Consider the following 6,000-nt stretch of genomic DNA (forward strand, 5'->3'; position numbering starts at 1 on the left):
TTGCATAAATTCCACCAAAGAAATATCCATTAAATCTATTATTATGCAACTTACGTGCAACAATGGCTCCCAAATTATAATGTTTATCTCCTAAAACAGCGCTTCTGAGAACACTAAGATCAGGCACACACATGTGACATGCTTCATCTTTACCATTTATGCTCCTACCTATGAAGAGAGCAAAATAATGTATAGCAGGAAAATGAATGCTCCCTATGGTAGCTTGTGTTATGTCTCTAGATTCCCCCACAGTTATACTAGAAAGAAAATATCTAAACTCAGATTTGCGAGGCTCACTAGTGCTGCCCCATTGTGGAAGTTTGCAAGCAGTGGTAAAATCCTCTAAGTCCATAGTATAAGAATTTTCATAAAGATCAAATAGAACAGTTTGAGAATTACGTGATGATGAAAATTCAAACCTTCTCATAAAGGAATCAGTGAGATAGTGGTATTGGCGGCACTTATCTGCCTCGAAGCTCTCAAGATCGGCATTACGCACATACGCGAAATTCTTCCTTGATTCCTGCTCGATCCATAAAGTCCTCTAACGGCCATTCACAAGCCCGCACCTGAGCTTCCCTCGGTGGTTCATCATCGGCATCGCGTATTGCGAGCCTGGGTCTTTCCTTCCTTGAAGGACCACCTTGGTACATTTTCCTAAACATATTTCTTACTCTGAAAAATTTCTGAAATTTTAGTAACTTCGAAATAAAAGTGAACCAAACTCAATAAAATTGATAGCAACTACTCCCACAAGTGCCTAGAGACTATATCATGCATCAAAACTACTTTTGACCATATAAATTTGACATGCAAGCTCAAGAACAGGGTCACCTAAGCAGCAAAAAATGCAATGAATAAAGCACTAGAACAAAAACTAATTGGACAATTGGAGGAGTCACATATCAAGGAACAATCCCCCAAAGCAGTTTTGTGAGAGGTGCTTCGAGCAAAGTGATTGAAAATGGCAGCAAGATGAGCTTGGACTCGGGTTTGAGCTGGTTGGTGGTGTTTGTGGAAGGAAGAAGGAGTGTGTGGTAGCTGGAATAAGTGGAGGGGAGCCACCGTGGGCCCACGAGGCAGGGGGCGCGCCCAGGGGGGTAGGGCGCGCCACCCTCGTGGCCAGGTGCTTGCTCCCCTTGTTGTGTTCTCAGTGCCAGATATTCTCAAATATTCCAGATAAAATCATATTTAAATTTCAGGGCATTAGGAGAACTTTTATATTCGGGGTATTTTTATTGCATTGATAATTCAGAAAACAGACAGAAATTACTATTTTTTCTTTATTTAATATAAATAACAGAAAGTAAAAGGGGGGTATAGAGAGTTGTGTTATCTAAATTCATCCATCTCGTGCCCATCAAAAGGAATCCACTAACAAGGTTGATCAGTCTTGTTAACAAACTCATTCCGAATAACATGGAACCGGAGAATTTTTGAATAACACTAGGTTACCTCAACGGGGATATGCACATCCCCAACAATAAGAATATCATATTTCTTCTTGACAGTAGGAACAAGAAATTCAAAACCTCCAATAGTAATAGTTGAATTTTTTCCAATAGAATTGATACTGTGGACTTGAGGTTGTTTCCTCGGAAAGTGTACTGTATGCTCATTACCATTAACATGAAAAGTGACATTGCCTTTGGTGCAATCAATAACAGCTCCTGCAGTATTCAAAAAGGGTCTTCCAAGAATAATAGACATACTATCGTCCTAGGGAATATCAAGAATAACAAAGTCCGTTAAAATAGTAACGTTTGCAACCACAACAGGCACATCCTCACAAATACCGACAGGTATAACAGTTGATTTATCAGCCATTTGCAAAGATATTTCAGTAGGCGTCAACTTATTCAAATCAAGTCTACGATATAAAGAGAGAGGCATAACACTAACACCAGTTCCAAGATCACATAAAGCAGTTTTAACATAGTTTCTTTTAATGGAGCATGGTATGGTTGGTACTCCGGGATCTCCTAGTTTCTTAGGTATTCCACCCTTAAAAGTATAATTAGCAAGCATGGTGGAAATTTCAGCTTCCGGTATCTTTCTTCTATTTTTCACAATTTATTTCATATACTTAGCATAAGGATTCATTTTGAGCATATCAGTTAATCGCATACGCAAAAAGATAGGTCTAATCATTTCAGCAAACCGCTCAAAATCCTCATCATCGTTTTTCTTGGATGGTTTAGGAGGAAAAGGCATGGATTTCTGAACCCATGGTTCTCTTTCCTTACCGTGCTTCCTAGCAATAAAGTCGCTCTTATCATAATGTTGGTTCTTTGATTGTGGGTTATCAAGATCAACAGCAGGTTCAGTCTCTACTTCATTGTCATTACTGGGTTGAGCATCAACATGAGCATCATTATTAACATTTTCACTAGGTTCATGTTCATTACCAGATCGTGTTTCAGCATCAGAAATAGAAATATCATTGGGATTCTCAGGTGTGTCAACAACAGGTTCACTAGAAGCATGCAAAGTCCTATCATTTTTCTTTTTCTTCCTTTTAGAAGGACTAGGTACATCAATATTATTTCTCTGAGAATCCTGCTCAATTCTCTTAGGATGGCCTTCGGGATACAAAGGTTCCTCAGTCATTTTACCACCTCTAGTCATATCTAATGGCATTATCATTTTTCTTACTGTTTAATTCATTGAGCAAATCATTCTGAGCTTTAAGTACTTGTTCTACTTGATTTGTAACCATAGAAGCATGTTTACTAATAAGTTTACTTCACCATTAATATTGGCCATATAATTACTCAAGTGTTCAATCATGTAAGCATTACGTTTTAATTCTCTACCAAAATAGGCATTGAAGTTTTCTTGCTTAACCATAAAGTAATCAAACTCATCCAAGCATGGTCTAGCAAACTTAGTAAGAGGGATTTCAGCTTTATCATATCTATAGAGAGAATTTACCTTTACTACCTGTGTCGGGTTATCAAGACCATGAGGTTCCTCAATAGGTGATGGACTAAAACCATGTATTTCTTCAACAGGAGGTAAATTAAGACCATGTATTTCTTCAATAGGAGGTAAATTCTTAACATCTTCAGCTTTAATACCTTTTTCTTTCATAGATTTCTTTGCCTCTTGCATATCTTCAGGACTAAGAAATAGAATACCCCTTTTCTTCGGAGTTGTCTTAGGAGTTGGTTCAGGAATTGGATCAGGAAGTGTCCAATTATTTTCATTAGTCAACATATTATTCAATAGAATTCAGCTTCATCTGGTGTTCTTTCCCTGAAAACACAACCAGCACAACTATCCAGGTGGTCTCTGGAAGCATCGGTTAGTCCATTATAAAAGATATCAAGTATTTCATTTTTCTTGAGAGGATGATCAGGCAAAGCATTAAGTAATTGGAGAAGCCTCCCCCAAGCTTGTGGGAGACTCTCTTCTTCAATTTGCACAAAATTATATATTTCCCTTAAAGCAGCTTGTTTCTTATGAGTAGAGAAATATTTAGCACAGAACTAATAAATCATATCCTGGGGACTACGCACACAACCAGGATCAAGAGAATTAAACCATATCTTAGCATCACCCTTTAATGAGAACGGAAATAATTTAAGGATATAATAGTAGCGAGTTTTCTCATCATTAGTGAACAGGGTAGCTATATCATTTAATTTAGTAAGATGTGCCACAACAGTTTCAGATTCATAACCATAGAAAGGATCAGATTAAACTAAAGTAATTATCTCAGGGTCGACAGAGAATTCATAATCCTTATTAGTAACAAAGATAGGTGAATGCACATTCAACCCGATTGGCATATTTGTAGGTCTAGCACAACAATCAAAATGAAATGTCTCTGAGTCTTATCAATTAATACAAACTTGTGCTCAAATAAATTACAAACAAAAAACAAAAAAACAATTATTACATGATCTCTAAAACAAATGGTTTGATTGATTACATGAACAAACAACACAAAGGTTATTCAACGATGGAAAGAACATTTCACCTATGATTTACCAAGTGGGAATTTAATTTCCTTTTTCCTTCAGGACCTTAACAATGCGGTCAGTCTCAGCTTGCTTCGTTTTCAAATCCACCAAATATTTAATGGTTGTATTGAGTACTGCTTGTGATTGTGCTATTTGCTTCCTCAACATGTCAACTTCATCTCTAAGTGCAGAAGCAGAATCTCTTTCTACCACTAGTTTAGCCTCTAGAGCATCAGCCGTTGGCAATTCATGATGCACGATTGGGTCGGTGCCACAGCTGTGGGATGAAACAACGTCCATGGGGACCTCGCTCTTCGATCTTGGGCTAACCTGTTTTGCCATTAAAGTTTCGATTGGATTCAGAAAAGTTGAAGTTAGCAAAACATCTCAACTGGGAGTTATAATAGCAAACTAGTTAAACAAACAAGGAATTAAAGAGTTTCAATTGGATGCTGAAAAGTAGTTATTAACATCATTGTAACCGGTTGTTGCAGCAGCAAAGCAGTTAAACAAACAAGTTTTGCCAAAGGTACCTGTTGTGGCGTTGGAGTTTCTCTTGGATCCTGAAAAGTTGAGTTGCCAGTAACGTGATTAGGGCAACCGGTTGCAGCAGCAAAGCAGTTAAACAAACAAGTTTTGCAAAAGGAACCTGTTGTGGCATTGGACTTTCTCTTGGATCCTGAAAAGTTGCATAGTCAGTAACTTGATTAGAGCAACAAGTTACAACAACAAACCTGTTACACAAATATATTTTTGAAAATGTACCTGCTGTGCAATTGGACTTCCAATTCGATCCTGAAAACTTGAAGTTGGTAAGATGATTACAACAACAAGTTACAGCAGCAAACCAGGTAAACAAGGAAGTTTCTGAAAAAGTACCTATTGTGCCAACGGAGTTTCATTTGGATCCTGCAAACTTGAATGTTAGCAATCAATAAATAAAGTTTTGCAAGTGCCATAAGAAACTAACATCAAACTAGTAAAACTAACCGATTTTGGCAACATATTTAATTACACATGAACTAGTAAAACTAACAAGTTCTTGGCAACGTATTAAAGTAACAAGTCGGTACCATTTACCAGCAATACAGACATCTGTAAATTTCTTTGATGCAAGCAAAATGATTCCAACACATATATAAGTTTAAAAGACGGTGTCCCTCATATAAACCTGACAGTTGTCTATCTATGAACATGCAAACATTACTACTGCTACAAGTGATAACAGCAAACCATTTAAACAAACAGGGTATCAGAACGGAAATTACACATTAATTCTGCTGCACCCTAGAAGTACATATGACCAGCTATCTACGTGCTTAAGTAGCTATTTAAGTTCAGGCAAATAGGTAATTCTTAACAGTAAGTATCAAACACATAGATAGGCGCAGTCTGTAATAGGTTTAACAGGCTATGACATTATGCACTCAGTAGCAAACTAAATTAAGACAAGCAACGTAATTGAACAATTTTGCAATAAGTGGCTAACTAAAATTCCGAGAAGCAGATAACTGAACTTACACTAGCTCTTTGTACAGGCACACTGCAACTTCTTATTCGCTTACAAGGTTCCACGAAGGAGTCCATGGCATCAATTGCTTGGATACGCAGTCCCAATACTTCTTTCTTCCCACACTGCATTGGTAAGTCGAATGGTTATTCTCGTAAGATGGTGCGTCCTTGATATGTTATATGAGGACGTGTAGTCAGACTAGTTGTAGCCACACACATCACACTGGCTTTTACTGTATATTTCATACGATTACATTTGGCATATCGAGATCTAAGAAATCTACAATAGGATGAAAGGACTTGGATCCTTCACATTATTGGCGAACTCAGTTCATAGAAACAAGCAATTCAACCATTCTGTGGGTAAATCAAAAGCGCCACTGGAATATTTTTCACTACCCCAATCATACACACAAAAAGGGGCAACGCCACCATAGGAGCTGGTATGGGCGGCCACCTCGGGTGGCTGGAAAGTGTGCACCTAGTTTGAGTCGTCCAGGTTGGCCCAGGCTAGTTTTGT

The sequence above is a fragment of the Triticum urartu genome, chromosome 4A, assembly GCF_056163025.1.
Source record: "Triticum urartu cultivar PI428250 chromosome 4A, HENAU_Tu73, whole genome shotgun sequence".
NCBI classification, from domain to species: Eukaryota; Viridiplantae; Streptophyta; class Magnoliopsida; order Poales; family Poaceae; genus Triticum; species Triticum urartu.